Source organism: Rousettus aegyptiacus, unplaced genomic scaffold, assembly GCF_014176215.1.
Source record: "Rousettus aegyptiacus isolate mRouAeg1 unplaced genomic scaffold, mRouAeg1.p scaffold_m13_p_7, whole genome shotgun sequence".
NCBI classification, from domain to species: domain Eukaryota; kingdom Metazoa; phylum Chordata; class Mammalia; order Chiroptera; family Pteropodidae; genus Rousettus; species Rousettus aegyptiacus.
The window spans coordinates 27048619-27070861 of NW_023416310.1; the positions used below are offsets into that span (position 1 = coordinate 27048619).

A 22243-nucleotide genomic window follows, 5' to 3' on the forward strand; every position below is an offset into this window, starting at 1 on the left:
TCTGGAGAAGGATCATCCTCTCCTCTCCTCCACTCTGTTGACAAGGATTGCTGGGTGTCTAGTTGAACATGTTGCATCGGTGCATCCTGACCTTGACCCTTGCCTTTCCTCCTTTTTTTTTTTTTTTTAGACGAGGTAACCCTTGGTTGACCTCACAGATTGCAAGGACCTTGTCAGCTTACGATCCCTTATTTTTTTTATTTTTTATGTCTACAGCACCTGGTCTTCCTAGGTGGTCTCCCATCCAAGTACTAACCAGGCCCAGCCTTGCTTAGCTTCTGTGATCAGACAGGATTGGGCTTGTTCAGGGTGGCATGGCCGTAGACAACCTTTCCTCCTTTGCAAAACCTTGGTTGACCCACAGTGGCTAACTACAAACTATCTAAGTCCTATGTCTTTTATGTGGTCCAACTCGCACCATTGGCAAATAATAATAATAATAATAAAAAAAAAAACATTTAGCAGGTAAGAGCACAAGTTTAGGGGTTTGAGACAGACTTGGGTTTGAATACTGTGTGACCTTGGGCAAGTTACTCAGCTTTTCTGAATCTGTTTCTTTGGCTGGAAAATTGGAATAATAATACCAGCTCCCTTATGAGATAGGTAGGAAAAGAATGAGTTAACATAGATAAAGCAGAATGCCTCGAACATGCAAGTAATTTAAAAAATGTCAGCACCAGCACCACCATTATCATTGTTATCATCCTCCTCCTCATCGTCGCGATTGTATGCATCATTTTAGTTGCAAGTGACAGAAGCCCATCTCAAATGAATTTAAGTGAAGAAGAAAAGCATTTTGGTTTAGTTAATGAAAAAGCCTGGGCTTAGGATCCAGAGTTTTGACAACATCATCTCTGCTCAATCTCTGTCTCTCCAAATCTCACTGTGCTTTCCTCTATCTTGGCTTCATTCTCCAGCAGGTGGACTAAGGGAGAGCAGGGGAACTCCAGCCTGCAGAGGCCCACCCCACTTCTCTTCCTACCAAAGGGCCTGTGTATTTGCATGTGAATACTCTTAGTTCATGTGTCCAAGCTCCATCCACAAACCCTCCTCCCAGTAAACAGCCTCTCTTTGGCCATCCCTTGTCCTCTGAAAGACAGATCTGAGGAGAAGGCTTCCATAAACTCTGGGTATTAGAAGCATAGCCCAAAAGTGGGAGCAGAAAGGATGCAAGCTCAAGATGGGCATATTCACTTGGTCCCAAAGAATCATCATGCCACTGGGAAAGGTAGGGCTGAAGGAGGGCCTGAACAGGGACCCTTGTTGCTAGGTCGGAAAGAGGTATTTTTAAATTGTATAGTGTATTTATTCAATAATAACTGTTATGGAACAGTCTAAAAGCAATTTAAGACAGGATACAATTATGCGTTCGGAGTTTTAGAGAAGAGAGCGATCACTGCTAGCAGGAAAGGATTCCTTGAGAATGAGGCCTTGTAGGTGGGAAGATAAGGATAGACTAGGACATAGAGAAGGGCATTCCAGGTGAGGAGAGCAAGGTGAACAAAGGCCATGAGGTCGTATTGGGTCTACTGTATTTTGGGACAATGGAGAGCTTGGTCTAGTAAGACCTAAGGTGTGTATTAGGAGAAATAGGAGCTGGCTGGTGGGATGTGATGGAGGTATTTAGAAGAGTTCTAAGAGGGACTCCAGGTCAAAATCTGTTGCAATAGAATTAGGGAGTTTTTGAAGGCTTATGAATAGAGGATGGTGATTAAAAGTGTGCTTGAGAAGCTGAACCTGGCAGTGCTTAGTCGGTGGAGCAAAGGGCCCACCCAGAGCTGAGATCTGGGCTGGTGCATGAGGAACTAACTGGACGAGGGCTACTGTGAGGATGATGAATGGCAGAGGGTAAATTAGGGGAGGAAGTGAGCACTTATGCACAGTCAATGGAAGAGGCTAAGCTGCCAAAGTGACCAAATCCGGAGCTGATGTCACCAGAAGAATCAAGTGCCTGGCCCTGAGTAAGCTGCATACAAATGTGTTTCCAAATTGAGCTGTTGGGGCAAATGAATGTCCAGTTTTATTTGTGGTTAAGATAACCAACTTAACTGCATCAGGTGTTTGCTTTTCAATTTTGTTCCAGTCCCCTGATGGGCAAATAAAATTCAGTAAGTCCGAGCGACCTGGCCTGGCTGGGATTACTGCCTCTGGGTGTTCTGCGGGCAGAGCTGGCGCCTCAGGCTCAGGCTGACGCGTTGGTGAAGTTCCTGTGGCCAAAACTGCGGGCCTTTTCCTGGCCGGTTTTGCTGGGTGGTTAGTAGGGCCCTGCCTGTCGGCCAGGGGTGAATGCAAACTGGAATGTGTTTGTAAAGGGGGCTTCCAGTCCTGGCCTGGGCCTGCCGGCTTCTCACAGGAGAAAGGGGAACCGCAGGCGCCTGGCCAGCCACATGACTGGGATACACGCCAGCAGGTCCAGGCGGGTCCCTCCGGAGCCTTGGCTCCTAAAGCATGGGGCACTCAAGGGGGCCCAAGGGTATTTCTGGGTGAGAAAAATGTCGTGCTAGGCTATTTGATTCCTCCCCAGTCTTTAAGCTGAGCAATTTATAATTGTGTGGTATCCATCAACCCACAATTATTTATTGATCGCCTGTTAAGTATCTGCATTGTGTTGAGTGCCACATGCGATGCAGAAGAGATCCGAATGACTTCTAAAATGTCTAGAGGTTTAGGTTTGAGGACTTCAGTTCAGGTCCCAGCTCAGCTATTTATTAGTTATGTAAACTTTAGCAAGTTTTCTAACCTCTCTTTTCCTGTTTTCTCATCTGTAAAATGTGTACAGAGACACGATAACAGTGTCGATGTGATAAATAAATGATATACTCTATAATGATATATCATCAACAGGTATCTATTCTAATGTGATAGAGATTAATATAATTACTAATTTTATAATATTTGTTCATAATACAATTTGTTCTGAAATTCAGTGAGTTCCATGAAACTTTTTCTTGCTCCTATGAAACATGTAAACTGCTCAGGGAAATAAAATTAACACATGTATAATAGCAATGAATACAAGAGAGAAAGAAAATATACCACATGGGCTAATAACCACTCGGTATTTTCTCAACTACGACCCGAATAAATTGGGTCATTTTCTTCCTTTCTTTCTGTCACCACTCTAAGTGTTTGGTTTTTACCATGTGCTCTTGAAGGTGGAAACTGTCTATAGTCAGAAGCCACTGTCTTTTCAGACCCTGTTTACAGATGGAACAATGGGGGCCCAGGGAGGTATGGAGTCTTACATTGCAAAGATTGCACCTTGAAGAAGTGGTAGGGCTGGGCTTTGACCTCAGCTCTTTCCAATCCACTCTCCCCGCCTCCAACATGGCAGTCATCCACAGTGCGTGAGATCTGGGTCACTGAAGGGGGCCCACTGGCTCCTCACCCATGTCACTGCAGGCCACTCCTTACTTTCCTTCCCTGGGGGAGTCCCTCCCACATAACCATAGGGCAGCAATTATTATCTTTGAAAACATTAATTTTGTATTAAAAACAATAACGATAACAACAAAACAGAGCAGGGGGAATTTTCAAATGGGAACTAGGTGGAGAGACAGGTAAAACATGTCCCAGTGTTCCTCCCAAGTAGGAGCCACCCCACTCTGACCTTAGACCTTCTCGACCTTCCTGGTCCACAAAACACTCAGCTCAAGGAGTGATCAACCCATAGCTATGCTGCACCCGGCCCCCAAGCCCCCAGACTGAGCACTGCAGCTGGGAGCAACCAACCACTCTCCTTATTTTTGCCATTTTCCTATCTGGCAGGAGTTGCTAATCCTTCATCACTGAAAAATAACTTCTTTATCCAAGACCTAATCACTGTGAAATCTCATATCATCAGGATGTGATTTCTTCCAATCCTGTATGGTAACTGATTTTCCTAAGGATGATCCCCGAGGCCCTGCAACACCCTGGAATGCATTCTGAATCATTGAGGGAGTATGCGGTTGTGTTCAGTCTAGTTTTAACGTGAAGTGGTTCTCACCGTGGTTTTCTAAAGCCTGGAATAAAAGGCAACTCTCATGGGACCTACCTATACAAATGTTGCAGAGAAACAAAAGACACCTGTCTATGGAATGACTGCACATTCTGGTCATTTCAGATGCTCTGGGCATCTGCACGTCTATGTCAATCCAGGTGTATCTGCTCAACTCTGGTTCTATCTATGATGTTGGGCGTTTGTTGAAGCAATTTGAGACCTTGCATTTTTTGGTGTATCCTCCTCTCATTTGGCTGCAAAGTCCTCAAGGGTGAGGAACATTTTTCATCCCTTCTTTGTCTCCCAAACATGTGCTGCTGTTGCCTGTGGTCACACCAGAAGCCAAGTCCATGAGGCTGCTGAGCTCAGTGCAGGGCTCACTCTGGTCAGACAACTGCCTGTTCCCTGCAAGACACATGTCACCTGCAGAAATGTAAACCTGCCTCCCAACGTGATCAATCCTTGGGCCTGAGTTTCCCAATTACTCTGACCGTTTCCCCTGGAGCGCAGTCTGCCAGCAGTTCTCCCAGGGAGATTTATCTGCTCCATAGTTTCTGCCTGCTCTCCTCCCAGGCTGCCTTAATTACATTATCTGCCTTCAGGGACAGGAGTTGGTGAACGGAATGAGGGGGAAATAGCCGGCAGGGCAGAGGCGATAAGGAAACGCTGGCAGCGATGTGATAGGAGGCACGGATGTGCGCTGCCCTCTTTCCATGAAGCGGCCCCTGTAACGTGAGGTCCTTTAGGGCAATAAGCTTACGTGTCCAGTTCGCCTTGGTAGTCCCAGCACAGAGAAAAGGGCTCTGCGTATGTTCAGCAAATATCTGCTGAAGGAATGGGACTTGGGCTCCCAAGACAATTCAGCCATTCACGAGCTCTGTGGATCTTTCGCTTTCTCTCATCTCTAGACTGAGGGGGCCACGGCTGTAGTTCGTTTGCTGTATTGTATTCCATTGGATAAAGCTCAGAAACATAATGTTGAGTGGGAAAGGAAAGTAAATAGTAGACAATGACATGTAATATTAGTTATCATTTTTCAAAGCTCAAAAACAAGCATGCTATTTAGAGATATACTGTACATTATCAGCAATTGCCACAATAGTGCTATATAACAAACTACTCCAAAATTCAGTGACTTACCAACCTTAACGTATTGTTCCTTACTCAAGTATCTGTGGATTGGCTGGGACTTGGCTGAGATAGCCTGGGCTCCATTGGGCTCCACGTGTCTCTCATCCTCCTTGGACCAGCAAGTGGGACCTGGAGCACGTTCTCCTCATGGCAGAGTCAGGCATGTAAGTGGAAACATGTGATAACTTTTAAGACCTAGGCTTAGAATTGGCATCCATCAATGCCTACAACATTCTGCTGACTAAAACCAGTCTAACATCATTGGGCAGGGAAATTTATTCCATTTCTAATAGGAGGAACTGCAAAGTCATATGCCAGTCGTCTAAACAACACAGAACAATAATGCAAACCACCACGCAAACATTGTTGATAAAACTATAAAAATAATCAAAGGAATGATAAACAGGATAGTGGTTATTTCTAGGGGGTGGGGATAGTGAGAGAAAAGAATTAAGAGGAACATCCATTGTAATGGTCTAATTCTAACATGGAGCAGTGGGCTCACAAGTTTTATGATTACTAAACTTTATGATTTACATAGATATTATTCTGTATTGTCAATTGTCACCTAATAAAAATAGTAAATATAAATAAATAAATAAATAAATAAATAAATAAGGATTATGATCCACAGATATGAGGGGTTCTTTCCAGTGCTGACATTGTATATTCTACAGTTCTAAATAAACAGGAGCTGAGAGCTCTTCTTGGGTGAAGGGAAGCATCTGATCATTCAGCAGAATCCTGGTTACTCAGCACACAGAAGTCGACCCATGCTGATTCTGTCTGGGCCCAGCCCTGCTCTGGACCCGATGAAGAAAATGAGAAGATATGCTCCCTGTTCTTAGGACTATGTGAATTTCCTGGAAAACAATTTGGATTGCAGCTGTAAAATAGTACTGCTCATTGGCCTCAAATCTCAACTGAGAAAGTCGCCAGCTGTGTGACCTTAGGAAAGATAGTTGGCCTTGCTGAGATGATTTCCTCACCCATAAGTGAAACAGTGCTGCCTTGGAAGGTTGCTGTGAATCCTTGAATAAGCCAGTTTCTATTTTGCTTTCTGATGTTGCACAGAGAGGCCATGTGGTACACTGAGTTGCAAAGTCTGGTAACTGTGTTTGAATCTAACCTATGCTTTTTATAGGGGTGGGTCCTCAGACAGTGATTTAGCTTTCCCAAATTTCCCTTGCCTTTTGTAATGTGGTGGCACTAATATTTTTCTTCCAAAGGCATATCAGGTGGTTTAAATTAGATAACATGTATAATGAACCTGACACATTTAAGGGGCTCAGTAAATGTTAATCCCTTTCCCTTCCTGCTTCCAGCCTCTACACAGCTTCTTTCTGGCTATAGCTCAAAGAAGGTAGGGAAAAGAGGTCAAGTTCATGGCCAGGTAGGTTAAGGAGAAGATGCGTGTGGATGTTGAACCCCAGTCTCCTTGGCTCAAATGGTAGGGGTGTGTCAGGTGTGGGTGCTGGGAGGGGGTTAGGCTTAGAGAGGGATTATGTTTTCCATTATCCAAACATCTCCAATTTCAGCCTCCAATTTTGGGAAACAAAATAATTTTGGCCCCCCACACAGTATCTGTCTCTGGAACTGATTATCTGCTTTGTTAAGTTCAGAGGCATTCTGATAAGGGTAATTGAATTAGGCTTCTCAGGGCTCCTACAAGCAGGCTCGTTGCCACAGTAGGGGGTCTCTGTTCAGGCCCCTTGGCAGTGGAGTGCAGGCTTTCCTTCTAGCACTCTTCTTTGGAGCCTGCCCTCCTGGGGTGCTGAGGGCCTTGGGCTTTGCCTTTGAAGATCTTTGCAGAGAAGTCTCTACACTCACAAGGTCCTTCGTACTTCCCTGGGGTCCTGCCCTGAATCTGTCCCCAGCCCACTCTGGAAAGCCTCTGAGGGGAGGGGAGGAGGATTCTTCCCTTGAGGCAAAGGAATTTCTGGAGGTCGAAGAAATGTCTGCTTAGGGACAAAAGAGCAGGAGGTCAAGGTTCAAATGATGTTGATCTAAATTTTTGCCAATTCCAGAGGGTTTCGCTCTCAGGGGAACTTGCCTCCACCTTCCTCATAATATTGGCAGGACCCTGCCCACCTGGATTGACAGAAATCTGCTCATTTGGGGATATTACTATGAGGGCAGCCACTCAAGTTTTCAAAAATCAGCAGGCTACAAAAAAAGTTGTTTGACCCTCAAAATGTGCGCAGACCCAGCCCCCATTTCTCTCACTTGACCACGGTCTCCATACTCTCCCCTACTTGTGACCACATTGAGAAAATCAAAGGGTTTGTTTTTGAGTACTCTTAGGGGTAGTTTCTTCTTCCTTCCACTAGACCGCAACCCATGGAAACTCTGCGCAAAAAGGTGTCAGAGCAGAGTGACGATGCAGTGTACCCCTCAAGGCTCTGCTCAGACTGTCTCGGTGCCGTGAGTTGTCTGTCTCACCCACTGCCCCATCTTCTGCCTCACTTTGCCACCCTACCTATCCATCTTCTGATGAGCCCGCTGGGCTCCCATCATTATTGTAAGTAAAATCAATATAGTTTTAGAGGCCACTAGAAAAGATCTGGGTTCGAATCCGGACTCTTGAATTTACTACCTATGTGGTCTTTGGAAAATAAGCAAACTGGGAGGATTGGCAATAACACAGAAGTCCTCAAATTTTCTGGCTTAATGGAGTCCTTGGTACCTTGGTCATTTTTTCACAGTGTCTTGAGGCCTTAAGAAACACCTAAGAGTCCCATTTATTAAAAGTTGAGACTAAAAAACTTAAGTATTTATGTCCTGACAAAATAATACACATACATTGAAAGAAAAAAGCAATAATTTTATTTCAATCTTAACAACCACTACTTATTAATGAGATGTATGCACCTCTTGGGCCCTGTACAACTTCTCAAACCTTGCAATCTGATTGGCTCCTTTTTCCTTCATCTCCTTTTCCATGTCGATTTTCATATGGTTCTTGTTTATTGCAGCCGCTCCCAGAGACCCAGCTTCACAGATATGACATCATTGAAAGGAATGTTGTATGATATGTTAAAACTGTGAATTACCTTGAACTAGTAGTTTGTACAGTGTCTAACATATGTTGCATATCATTATGTTTCCTTCAAAATTTTAAATAACTCACAGTGCCCTGTGAGTTTGCTGCAGCACCCCAGAATGGGAACTGTAACAATAATATTTGAAAAATGCCTAACATGTTATAGGTGCTTTAAAATGGTAGCTATTATTACTTCTCTTTAAACTTTTAAAGGCACTGTTGGTTGACTTATGACTGCATTGCCATACCATCAGACTAGACTGCAATCTCATTGAAAGCTATCTTATCCATCTACATATCCTGTATGACTGGCACATAGTAAGTGTCCAATAAATGTTTCTGAATAGATGGATGGATAGATGCCTTTTGGACCATTTATCTGTTGGTTCATCTTTACTTACATCTATCCATCCATCCATGCATCCATTCATCCATTCATCTATGCATCTAATGACAACAAGTTGACCGCTGTCAGCTGGAATTGCCTCCCGACTCCAGCCTCGCTTTAGTGGATAGTGTTGGCTCCTGTTTCCTTTTTGTTTACCTCAAGTTGCCTTGAAGAACCACCATACTTTGGGCCCCAGCTCTGAAATTGTTCTTTCATGTGTAGATCCTTCCCGCACATGCCCCCCCCCCCCAGATTCTTAGCAATGTCCTTAAGTATAGAAGCAGGTCTAATTCACCCACGAAGCTCCATACTTTTTCTGACATGGAATGTTCTCTAAAGGGCTGAACATAATGAAGGTACTCAGTAGATACTTGCTAGATGAGTTATTTGATTTATGCGATGGCTCTGTGCACAAACTAATGTCAACATTCGATCAATTCGTCTAGTGACTCATTAATGGGTAGATAGTGACTACCCCACGTATGAATAGGAGGAGGACAGGATGACTTTAACAGTTAGTGAGGGCTTCACTGAGAAAGTAGCCAGAACTGGGTTTTGAGTGGTAGGCAGGATTCAAAGAAGCCGAAAGAAGGAGGCAGCCATTCAGGATTGAGATCATAGGGCACAGAATGAGAAATGGCCTGAAGATGGAAATGCGCTTGTGTGTGAGGGGCTAGAGAAACATAAGGCTTAACTAGATAGGAAGGGAATGAGGTAGAGTTGTGAGGAATAAAACTGGAAAAGAAGCTTTTAAGATCTTGAAAGCTAGGGAGAAGCATATTAAAATGCAAATATTAGTACTAAGTCGAAGGTATACCATGGAGTTGGTTGTATAAAGGTGTTTGTACCATATTGAATCACTTTACCTAGGGAAAAGGGACAAGGCATGGAGGGAAAATTAAAATAATATGTCCTGTTACAGGAGCGGTCCACATGAGAACATTTTGCTGGGGTATAACTGGCCATAGGTTCGAAGATTTTCTATCCACCACACAAGTAAATAGCTCAAGGGCAGGCCGCCCGCCAGCATAAACCTTTGTGTGGAAAATACTGCAAGTGTGGCTATGGAAAATGCCCTCTTGCTGACCATAATTATACAGAATGTGTGCAAATAAAAGCTGAAAGAAAACACTTTTGCAGAGGTGTATTTTTTTCTGTTCTTATTTTGACAGAGTAGAAGAGAAATTCACAGACCATTTTCTCATTCTCCCAGTTGGGGCAGAATGAGCTCATGCTACAAGGCCGGCCAGGGGGTTGGGTTTCAGGGAGAGACCTGAAACTAGGTATACACACAGACCTACAGTTATGGGTCTTTCAGTCCTGAGATAGCCTCTGGGGGTAGGGAAGTTGTTAAGGAGGAGTCCAAAGAGGCTTTTCTTTGTTTAGCTCTCACAACCAACAAGGTTTGGTCTTATTCAGCCAGAGAGAGAGAGGAGAAGTTTGGGTTATTCAAAATATGACTCTTACCTTTTAATGTTATGCTTACCTTCAGTGGAATGTAACTTCTCTCTGCCTTCAACCCTTTCCTGGGGTTCCCATTGGAGATAACTTCTAACTCTGAAGAAGCCTGAAACGTAATAAATATCTCCTCGAGAGCTCTCTTTAAGTGGTAAGATGGCGGATTTTATTCCTTCAAGTTTTACATCTGCCCTTCCAGAAAGCTGTCCTTTCTCTTCTTCTCTTTGATATTCATAGGAATACTTGAATGAAAAATCCTTTAAGAGTAGGTATTTGCTAGTCCAACTGTGAAGCATTCATGGATGGCCTGGCCCCATCAGGACTGGGTGCCAAAGTGTAAATAGACAAAGGATAGGCAGTTGAGCAATACACACTCGAGGTCCCTGCAGTTGCAGGAGGTTTGCTGCAGGGACACATGTGCACTGGAGCTGGAAACGAATCAGGAACTGCAAAGCTAGACGGAACCAAGGAGCCCCGGAAACTGACCCTTTCTCCCAACAATTTGTGTTTTGTCTGCCTGTCTGTTTCATTCTTCTCTCTGCTTTCTCGTAGTTTCTGTTACTTCGTCTTGCATACAGCCCTTCATGGCTGCCAGCTCCCTTTAGTTGTGGTAACTTTCTATACAACTTTTGGTGTCTGTCCCCAAAGCTAATTGGCTGTTTCTCTGTGTCTTAAGAGAAATATAACTGGGTCAACTAGCCTCGATCATTTGTGGGAGAGAGCCTAGTGCTCTAGTCAGCCTGTGGCTTGGCTGCCCTTTTTTTGGGCACCCAGAGTGCAGTCAGCTGAGAGGCAAGCAATGTGCCACTTAGAAGTATAGGTTATAAGCTGGGGCATAGATGAGGCAGGCAATGATTTCCATCTCTAATGTAATAATCATTGTGAACAGCATAATTGGTAAGGCTGTGGCAGGGACTACACATACAGTTTTTATCAGTTTAGCTAACATTTGTTTTACATGTAAAATGATATTTTAATAGAAAGAAAAACACTTAGTCACAAATACCATATGACTGTGTCTAAAACAAATAGGTAGATTTGTGTCTTATATCCAGTAATATCCAAGGTACCTGTTAAAGAATAAAAAAGCCTTACTTCAACTCTTTGGTGTCATGTTGGGGGGAAAAAAACCTATCGCATTCCAATAAAAACCAAGAAAAACTACTCAACTGACTGTTTTTGATTTTTTTTTTAAATGTTTGCCTATCCAAGGGAGATAGGAGGAATTGTAATGTTTAGGTTACAATCTTTATATCTTTAAAAACTCAGCTTCGTGAGAAGACAACCTTACCTAGTCCCAGCCCATCCTTTGGGATATGTGAATGCAACCATGACCTCACACATGCGTTTAAATCTACTTTGGACTTTGTGGCAGGTCCTCTCAGTTGCAGTAGATCGTATACTCAGGCATAGCAGAGGAACATAGGCAAGGCTGAGTACGTCATTTAGTATTAGGTGTGGTTACTGGTAACAGACATCCAAAATAGCAGCAGATTAGACAAACAAGTTCAGATCTCTCTCAAGTAAAGTTCAGAACAATATAATGGCTTTCCACAAAACCTCAGGAACCCAAATTCATTCTGAGTTCTCCTCACTTTTGGAGACCTCCACTTCACAGTTTGGTTCTCCTCCTGTGGTCTGGGTTGGAGGTCCCTCTGCCACATTTCTGTTACAAACAGCAAGAAGGAAGAAGAGGAAAAGAGGTAGCAAAGGGCACACACTGGGTATCTCTTAGGGAAGGTTTTTAGAATCTGCCACATGAACTTCTGTTTACATCCCATTGGTCACATGGCCGCCCCTAGCTACAAGAGAGGCTGAGAAATGTAGTCTTTATTCCAGGTAGCCATTTACCAGCTAAAATTTCTATTATTATGTATATTAGTCAGAATACCTCAGAGAAACAAAACCAATAGGATGCATTTACATATATAAAGAGATTTGTTATGAGGAATCGGCTCACCCTAATACCAGTACGGAGATTGGCAAATCCACACTCTGCAGAGTGGAATAATGGGCTGGAGATCTGGGCATCAATGCTGCAGTTTTAGTCTGAAGGCCAGGGGGCTACAGCATTCTTTCTTGCTGTCAGTCTTTTTGCTCTGTTCAGGCCTTCAACAGGTCTTCGTGAGGCCCGCCCGTGTTATAGAGGGCAATCCATTTTACTCAGGGTTCACCGATTTAAATGCTAATCTCATCCAGAAATACTCTCATGAAACACCCAGAATAATATTTGATCAAAATATCTGGGCACTCCATGGCCTAGCCAAGTTTACATATAAATTAACCATCACAGTATGGAAGAACTGCTACGGCCATGCCACCCTGAACAAGTCCAATCCCATCTGATCTTGGAAGCTAAGCAGGGTTGGGCCTCGTTAGTACTTGGATGGGAGACCACCTAGGAAGACCAGGTGCTGTAGGCATAAAAAATAAAAAAAATAAATAAAAATTAAGGATTGTAAATTGACAAGGTCCTTGCAACCTGTAAGGTCAACCAAGGGCTGCCTCGCCTAAAAAAAAACAAAAACAAACAAAAAAAACACCCAGTATGGAAGAACTGGAGATGGCTACTGGAGGACAAGGGCAGATTGCATTTATTTCAGTAATTTTCACAATACTTGAACAATAATGGTGACCAATGAATATGTGTTAAGTGAATAAGGAACAAAACCCATGTGTGGAGAGGATTAAAATGAGCTAGAACCGTACACAAGAACAGGGTTGGCAAAACACTTTCCATAAAAGCCCTGAGAGTAAATATTTTCAGTTTTGTGGGCCGTATGATCTCTGGCCCAAGTCTTCAATTCTGCAGTTATAGGTGAAAGCAGCCACAGACAATATGGAAATGAATGGGCATGGCCAGATTTGACCCATGGGCAGTAGTTTGCCAACCCCTGGATCTTAGTTCAGAAGGACCTAACCTCCATTTTATAGGAAGCTAGAGTGAATTGGCATGGTTAAGTTTACACATGGGTCTGTGGAAGCAGAACCAGGAATAGATCATAGGTCTCCTAACTCTTCTTTTTGTTTTTAAGCCCTAATATTAAAAAATTAATTTTTGAGGGTCAACAATGTAAAATGAACAACTCCTGCTCTTCAGTCAATATCACAGACCTTGGAAGAGCAGATTGTATGTGTGTGCAGGTGTGTGCACTGTGTATATGTGTTTGGATTATGTGTGTATATGTGTGGTGTGGTATGGCGTTTGGTATATGCTGTGGTGTGAGGTGTGTGTGTATGTGTGGTGTGTGGTGTATATTGTGATATGTGGTATGATGTGTGATGTATGGTATGTGGTGTGTGTATGTGTGTGTGTGTGTATGTGTATGTTGACAGCCATGGAGAAGGATCATTACCTCCTGTGGGCCTGAGAGGGCATTGGTGTGCTATGACAATATCATTCCAGCCTCCACGGGTTCCTTGTCAGAGGAGACAGAATATAGAATGCCAAATCCATGCATATCTCCTCCTGAGGTTATCTGTGCCTTAATGGGTGGGTCATAGCTTGAGGCCTTGTCTTCTCTGTAACTAGTCCCACTGAAAAGGATGACAAGTAAAAAGAAGATACCAGGCAAGTACATGATGGGAAAGAGAAAGCCCGGCCCACTTCCCAGAGCCTGAGACTCAATAGAAAGCCCAGCTTCTGAAACTATGGCTGCCATGGTTGCTCTGTGACTCAGTTCTCCAATATGGTAGCCAAAAGCCAGGTATGGCTACTGAGCACTTGAAACATGGCTAGCATGGCTGAAGAACTGAGTTTTAAATGTATTTTTTTTTTTGGTCCTTTTAAATTTAAAAACGGATATTTAAGTTATTAGAAAACTTTTTAAGTCTTTTGGGAACAACCTATATATGTGAATCTACTTTTAACTGGGTATTTTATGAAATATTTCTGCTGAAAACTTAAGATTTGAATAGAATTTTAAAATGTAGATGGGTGGTGATGGTTTCACAAACATACGTGTACATCCAAACTCATCAAATTGTATACATTAGATATGTGCAGTCTTTAGATATCAATTATTCCTCAATAAAGCTATTACAATAAAATAAAAATAAAATACGCATGGGCTACCAAAGCTTTAATGTAAAACAAAAGAATTTAAAATGTTTTAACAAATGTGTGTAACAATTACATGTTGATAATATTTTGAACATTGTGTGTTAAATGTATTATTAAAATTAATTTAACCTGTTTCCTTTTGCTTTCTGTAGTGCAGCTACTAGAAAATGTCAAATGACATGTGTGGCTCGTGTTGTATTACCATGGGACAGCATTTTTTAAGGACGTGGGCCCCACACCTTCAGGGATGCCCTGATTTACTCTCTCATTTTCCCTCTCAGCTCCTACAGCTCCTACAAAGAGAACACTCTGTCTGGTCTCTGATTGTTTTATGAAACCATCTTTCTTTCCTCCCTGGTGAGGTAGGAGTAGAAGGATGAGAGCTCTGTGTTCTCAGTGGAGCCTGGCATACAAAGGGACATGCTGAGGATCAAGTGGAATGATTCTGAGCTGGGAATCTGAAATAGGGACTTTGCCCTGACCTCACGGACAACACGAAGGTGAGTTTGGGCAAGCTGCCTCACTGCCCTAGGCTTCATAATCCTCTCCTATAAAGTGAGAATAAATATTCCTGCCTTCCTCTCAGAGTTGTTTTAAAAGTAAGAATGACTATCTGAGGAGAGCTTGAAAAAATGAAAGTGCTACCTAATGTTAAATAATTTGTATTCACAAAGTGGAGGAAATTTTTTCTCTCTCTTTCCTCTTTTCTGATCTAGTTAGCAAATGCTAAGTGCCAAATGCCTGCTTTGGGCGAGGACTTCACCAGCCTTACCTGCATGTTACAGGCAGTCTTCCTTACTTGGCTCTGCTCCACCCCATTACCTGCCAGGAGAATCCTGGTTGTCTAAGTAGCTCACCTCTTGTGATCACCTGCAGTTCATACATGTGCCCTTGGGGCCAACAGTAGTTTACCCAGTTTCATCACCATCATGAACCCTGCATGAAGACCTGGGTCAGAAACCAGCTCACACACTGCGTTTCAGGCCCACTGTTACCCCTGCATGATGAAATGTACACAGAGACCCTCAAAATTGGTGTTAAAAGCACATAAACCTCTTCGGTTGTTGAGATTCTAGCCCAAGCAGGGTGTGTGTGTAATATCACTAAAAGCAAGTATGATGGATAAAAATGAATGATGGCCCCTTTCCAATGTAAACTGAGCTGCTCATCCCTCAGGGTTGTTTATAAATAGAGGGGAGTCCATTTGTTCGGGATCCCGGGGACCAGCCGGCACTCCATTTAGATAACGACCACATTTCATGCCCAGCCATCACTCTGCAGCTTGCAAGGTGGCGATTAATCAAACAGTGTTTTCGTTTCTCCTGATACACATCTAGTCCTTCCGGTTTAGAGCGAGCTGAAGATGGCTTCAACAGTTTACAGAACGGCCTGGGCCAGTACATTAGAGGCAGCAAGGATGAGGGCCCTCAGAGGGCCGATCAGGCTGGCCATTCCAGTTGGAATTCTGAGTTGGGTGGGAGCAGCTGCATGGATGGGGATTCCAGAAGTTTAGTCCGGCGGAGGCCTGGCCTTCCGGGGCATCACAGACTTATTATGTTCGGTCTGAGAGAGTGAATAACACCTGTCATTAAGATAGAGCCACCTGGAATTGAGGAAACACCAAAATTGGACTAATTGGAGGGCATTTATCTTTCTGATAGGGTAATCAGATACAGACCCCCGGTAAAAGAGTCTCTCCCCTGGCTTCTTCACCTCCATCAACAGGAGGAAAGAGGGACTCCAGAGTTCTGCGTATTCGTGCAAAACACTCCCACCCCAACATTCACAGCCGCATGACCGCAGTCTGCCTTGCAGACCACCGGGGTATATTCTATCATGCCTTTGATTCCTATGTATGCCAATCACCCCAAGATGCCCAGACTCCTAGATCATTCTTTACCCCCGAACTCTCACCTCCAGATAGCTCTGCGAAGCCACTACTCTTAACCTGCATCCCACTTCCGCGCTTCCCCAAGCCCTCCGGATCTCATTGTCCAGTGTCAGTAGAATGCCCCCCACTCTCTGCTTCTCCCGAAGGCTCTCTTTGTCCTTTTGCTGGCTTTCCACTCGGGACACAGCTTCCTCTGCACCCCTCACGTTTCTTCTCTTCTATCCCTCACGCCACTGGGTCTGGAGTTGAGGTCGGAGCTGGAGTCTTCCTTGATCCTCCATGCTGCTTGGGGACCATTGTTCTGCCCTCCTGTCTAAAACGCTTCCTTTGAAGCACAGGCCATTATCCTAGAGATCTCACAATTGTCTCAGAGCCCCAGCTCTCTGCACTGTTCCCCACATTCTCTTGTTTTAATTTGTGGTGATTTCAATATTTATGAAGATGATCCTTCCAATATCTGGACTGCTTAGTCCTTGACAACCTCTTCCCCAATACTTTGTCCTTCCCCTATCGCAGACCCTCACATCTTATAACCTCCTATCACCAACGACTGCAACCCTTTCACAATCCCAATTCTACCTTCCCACTCTAGGATCACCTGCTGTCTTGTAGCCCATTCCTCCATACTCATCCCCATCAATCCTCTGACCCATATACAGTTGTGCATTTTGGGTGCTGCACAAAAGTCATTGGCTAAGGGTACAAATGGGCCCTAAAATCCAACCCAGTCTCCAGAAACGATACAGTACACCATGGCTCATGGCTTTATCCACCTAGGGGAAGAGGCGACTTTTTCTTTGCACAGTTGTGAGAACGCATCACCTGTAGGGAAAGTATTTATTTAGTGTTAGCCACATTGGGACCTATAACTCATTGCTCTCACTACTTTTCCAATGCCCCTGAGGCCCTTTCATCTTTTATTACCTCAGATTTCACATTCTATGATTGTAATCTCTCTTCTCATCTCCTCGGCCCCTTTCTCCCTTCACTGTATTCCTGGCAACATCCCAATCCTTTTACAATTGAATCTTCCATGCTTGTACCCATGCAGCTGAATATGGCCAGAGTAAAGCTTACACAGTTCATGTTCATGTTCATGAGCACTGACTTCAAGTGGGCCTTTAGTTCTGCCTGGTACTCAGTCTAGTCACTCACTCCTTTGTTCAGATATCAGTCTGTCGTTATCTATACCCAGTGAGAGCCCTACTCCCCATTTCTCTGTGAGAATACAATTGGAAGAGAACTTCCCAATGCTCCTGCTACTATAGTCACTCATTTTCCTGCTCTGTCCCCTATACTTTGCTTTCTCTACTGTTTAGTGGATGACCATTCCTTGCTCTCATCCCAAACTAACCCTTCCACTTGTATATCAAATATGATCCCTTTTGCCTGTACAAGAGCTTTCAGTAATGATTCTCTCTTTTCTCTCTTGTATTATCCTACTTTCCCCCCTCTCCTGAATATTTATATCAGCATATCAATATATTGTAATATCTCCTGAATTTTAAGTCACTCTCTCTTGACCCTACAACCTCTTCCAGCTAGTACACCATTTTTCTATTCCTCATAACAAAACTTGTCTCAAGAGAGGGCTATACAAGCCGCCTGTTCCCTCTTGAATTCACTCTAGTCCCCAGAGAGCTGTCACCCCTGTCTGCCATGTGAAGATACAAAGAGAAGATGGCTGTCTATGAACCGTCAGAAGCCAATGTTCTAAGTGCTATCATAGACTTACGCAGAGGGAACCATGGGAAGTGAGGTGAGGAAGGTAAATCAGAATGGGGGGTTTGAATTGAGTCTGAAGGCAAAGTGTGAATTACAGTGTGGAGGAGGGGAAAAGGGCTTCTATATAATGAGAACTGCATGTATGCTAGGCAAAGAGGTTAAAAAGGGACTTACGAGGTTAACAGCTGATACACCTTCGGTGATTCAAATCCTCCTTCTTAGACTTGGTGGGGAAATTGCATTACCTCTCTGGACCTATTTCCTCATTTACAGAATGGGAATTAATCTTCAGACTTAAGAAAACTCTTATCATAATGTCTGACGCTTAATGGCAGCTAATAAATAATATTTTTAGGTAGTTGATTCAAGTCGCCTGATATAGATTTTATAGTTTTTTTAATTTCACCAGTTTTATTCCAATTGGTCCAAACAATCTCTGGAGTTTTAATCTAAAAAATGAAAGAAGAAATTTTGGTAGGAAATTTCAGGAAGAAAGCAGAAAGGTTGATTTTCCCTGGTCTCACTTGAGTCACAGCTGTCCAGCCTGACCTATAGTATCTTCTCATCTATATTTGCAATACAGAAATTCCTTGCAGCAGCCTAATTTGGGAATGCTGTCCCAGGATATAGATTGGCAGGTGAGGCATATTTCCAGGTCATGTTCCCTTTTACATCTGCTGAGACAGACAGGAAGTAGAGAGAAAAGAAAAGGTTTCCTTTTAGTTCAATCTGTAAAGTTCGTATCATTGAGAATAGAGCATATCACAGCTGGTCTCTGCTCTCAAGGTAATTACAACATATTTGAAAGAACAAAGCTCAGCTATATGAACCTGTGAGTTGAAGTCATAGGATACAATCGAGTGTTTCAAATGTCAGGATAGAAGGTACAGACTCTTGGAGCATGAGAAGGTGGGGAGGTGGGAAGGCCGCTGTTGTGGCTGGAGCCCCTAGCCTGCCTTGCCAAGTCTGACTCTGCTGAGACAGATGGTGTCTCTATACAATCACCTACTTTTTATTTTCAGCTGTTCATTCCAAGACTGCAACTTTCTAGAAAGGAAGTGCCAGCTAGACCGTAAAGCCATTAGGCCAGATCCATCAAAGACTCTGCCCCATGTGCTTTGAGGATTAGTGTTGGTCTTATTTAACCATCTAATTAATGTTTTGATAATTTAACAATTTTGTATGCTTTCTAGAAGGCTTTCTAGGGGAGCGGCCTTGGCAAATAAAGCCATGTTTTCTTTCGTTCTTAGAGAGATGCCTTTTCTGATCCTATTAATGAGAAACATCCTTCCTATCTGGGCTGGGCCAAGTGACTAAGAGCAGGCTTTCCTGCTTTGGGGACAGGGTGGGGGATCCCCGACAGCGTGGGCAGCGTGGGATGGGGAGTCGCAGCTGTCATCTCAGCCCCCAGCCACCCCAGTTTCACGTCCAGCCCCTGTCCAGGGTCTAGCTATACCCACCAGATGGTGCGACACTGTGAAAGGCGCCCTGCAAACCCGCTGCGTGGACTGGGCCTTTCCTTTCTCTGGGACTTCGTTTCTTCCTATTTCAAATGGACACGATTATCTTACCTGCCTCAGTGGGTGCTGAACCAAGCCATCTTTCAGCAGTGTGAGAATTATTTGGGAAGTTTAAATGAGACCTAGGTCAAAGATCCAGTGCAGCCCAAACACAAGAAGTGTGATGAGGCTGCAGAAGTGCGATGAGGTGCCCTCCAGGGAAAGGCAGCACTACCTTCCTCCTTCCAAACTAAGGCCTTGGGGAGTGACAGTGCAGAGCGCAGGCCCCCGAGTCCCTGTTCCGTCGCTGACTCGCCGTGCGCCTGTGGGTGCAAGTCGGTAGGCCTCTCTAAGCCTGCTTGTCTACAAATGGGTACAATAATAGCACCACCTTCATCCTTCACAAAGTTACCACGAAAACTAAACAACATAACATACGGGCAGTCCTCACTTTGCAGAGTTCAAATAAGCATGAATTTCGGTAATGGTGGTTTAGTTCAATAACACCACTCTGCAACCACATGGTTTGAATTTTAGTTACCACGTGTATTAACTGTGGGTAATTGCATAAAATACAAACTTCTTTGCTAGCTCTTCAATCCCTAAATCTTTATGCGAACGACAGAGGCACGTCATGATCAGTGGCCAATTGTGTCACTTCTTTCAAAGCCTTGGGTGACTGGTCACCGTGTATCTGTTACTCAGTTCACCCACAGACAGCAAAGCATGGAGCTGTTTCCTTGTCTTCCAGTGATAAACTCATCTGAGAATCAAACGGGGAGCTGGCCAAGAAAGAAGAAAGGGCAGAAAAGAAACCACAATGATAATCCTGGAAGTGAAATTCAAACCAAACACAAATGGAGTTAGAAAAGAAATAGCTAACCATGGGAATAGTGAGAATGCCGCTTTTCTAGAGATCCTGGCGGAGGCAAGCCTAGTGACATACACGAGGAGAGCGGTTGTGACCAAAAGGTCGACGATACCCCAGAGGAAGGGATGCCAGCAAAACGCTTCCCATGAAAGGGACTCTCAGAGACACTTCAGATACTTCAGAACATCGAAAGTGCAAAAAATAAAGTGTTGGAAGCTGATCCAAACTTAGAAGGGAATATGACGATTTGTCAAGGATAGAAAGATGTTTTCTCTGTATCACATATTTTACGATGAGAAGAAGGCAAGCACTATTCAAACTTCTCCTGTCAGGTTTTTTACAAAGAAATGAAATGTGCTAATTGCCGATGTTTCTAATGTTTTAAATTATAATTATTAAGTAAATATTGGCTTTATTATTTTTCATTTCAATAAACATTTATAACTGATGGTAAGAGAGTTCTTAATGTTTTGATAAAAAGTTTTGAAGATCACAGAACAACTCTAATTTCCCCCCCCCATAATTATTACGATCAATTTGCAGGGTTTCAGCTTTCACAATCATTTTTACTACCATGCGACGTGAGGACTGCCTGCATATAAAGATAAATGCTCATAACCGGTGGCTGCCTTTATTATTATACTAGCCCCGGGAGTCCAGAGGGGCGAGTCACACTGATTCTTCCATGGCCCTTTCTACTCATCCATCAGGAAGAACACTGGTCAAGGAAACTCTGGGACAGTACTAGCAAAAAAGAGGAAGGTTCCTGACCTGGCAAACCTTACCCAGGGAACCTTCTACGTGGAACAGCTAAAGGACTGATTTGCAACCACAGGCAACATAGTCCATAGAAGTTTGCAAATGTTTCCTAGCATCTTTAGGATGCTTGACATTTGGCAGAATCTTCAGACCCCACATTTTATTTAACTGACATTAGAAGAGATAGAAAGTTTCTGGGTGGATTTAAGAGCCTGAAGATACCACCTTCACCCGATTCTCAAAGGAGGAGGTCTGCAGAGGGCAGGAGAGCATAGACTTTCCAACTGTCTCTCATTTCTCTAGTGAACCGATCAATCTACAGTACTTAATTTATTCTAGGTTCCAGGCACAATGGAGGTGTCTGAGATGGGGAAGCAAGGGTTGCAGATAACTTAGAAGACAAGCTCTGTGCCAAATCACCAGGGTTCCAATACTGGCTATATAAGCTAGTATCTGAGGGGTTTGGGGCAAGTTCCTTACTCTCTTCATGCCTCGATTTCCTCATTTATAAATTAAAGATAATAGTGTCTTAGTTTAGGCTGGGCGTCTTAAACAACAAACATTTCTCACAGTTCTGGAGGCTGAGAAGTCCAAGGTCAAGGTGCCGACAGATTTGGTGTCTGGTGGCCATCTTCTCACTGTATCCTCACATGACATAAAGCGGTAAGAGAGCTGTCTGGGGGCTTTTTTATAAGGGCACAGTCTCCATCATGAGGGCTCCACCCTTTACGACCTAATCACCCCCCAAACACCCGCCTCCTAATACCATTGCACTGGGGGTTAGCCTTCAACACATGAATTTGGGAGGGGGACACAAATATCTGCCTATAGCCAATAGTATCTACTTATACGAATGTGAGGTCTACAAGTGATCATCAATATTAAGCCCTTTGCACATTCTCTGGCATATAGTGACTGTTCTAAAAATGTTTGTTTTATTAGAAAGCAATTAATTAAAACAAAAAATAAAGACTAGAGTCTCATTCATACAGAAAGTTACAGAGCATCAGGTTTTTACTATTATCCAAGTAAATTGATTCTATCCTAAATTGTGTGGTACAGAGAATCTGTGTTGCTAGTATAAAGATGTGAGCATAAAACTAATTATTGGTAAGTAGACCTCTGTGGTCCAGTGGAAGCTTCAGACTATCGCCCATCTTACGGCCTCTCTCTGCCTCCTCACCAGAATTAATCACTCTCCTCTGAATGAGATGCTGTTGAGTTAATTACTTATAATAAAAAGGAGCCTCCTTTCGTCTGTCTTCATCAACAGGGACTACAGGTTGTTTCATTTTATAGAGGTGAGGGCATTCAGATCCTCTTCACCCCCAGGTTTTAGAGACAGGGCCGGTTAGGGCAAAGGGTTGGTCTGTGGGAAGAGACGGAGATAAGGTAAGAGCATGGCATCATCCATGAAGCTCCGAGCACCCTAG

General features: G+C 43.6%; 2 pseudogenes; one reads left to right on the forward strand and one right to left on the reverse strand.

Moving 5' to 3' along the window:
• Nucleotides 1–207: 207 nt before the first annotated feature.
• LOC118606040 lies at nt 208–326 on the reverse strand (annotated as a pseudogene).
• An 11980-nt stretch (nt 327–12306) lies between these two features.
• Nucleotides 12307–12425, forward strand: LOC118605802 (annotated as a pseudogene).
• The last annotated feature ends 9818 nt before the right edge of the window (nt 12426–22243 follow it).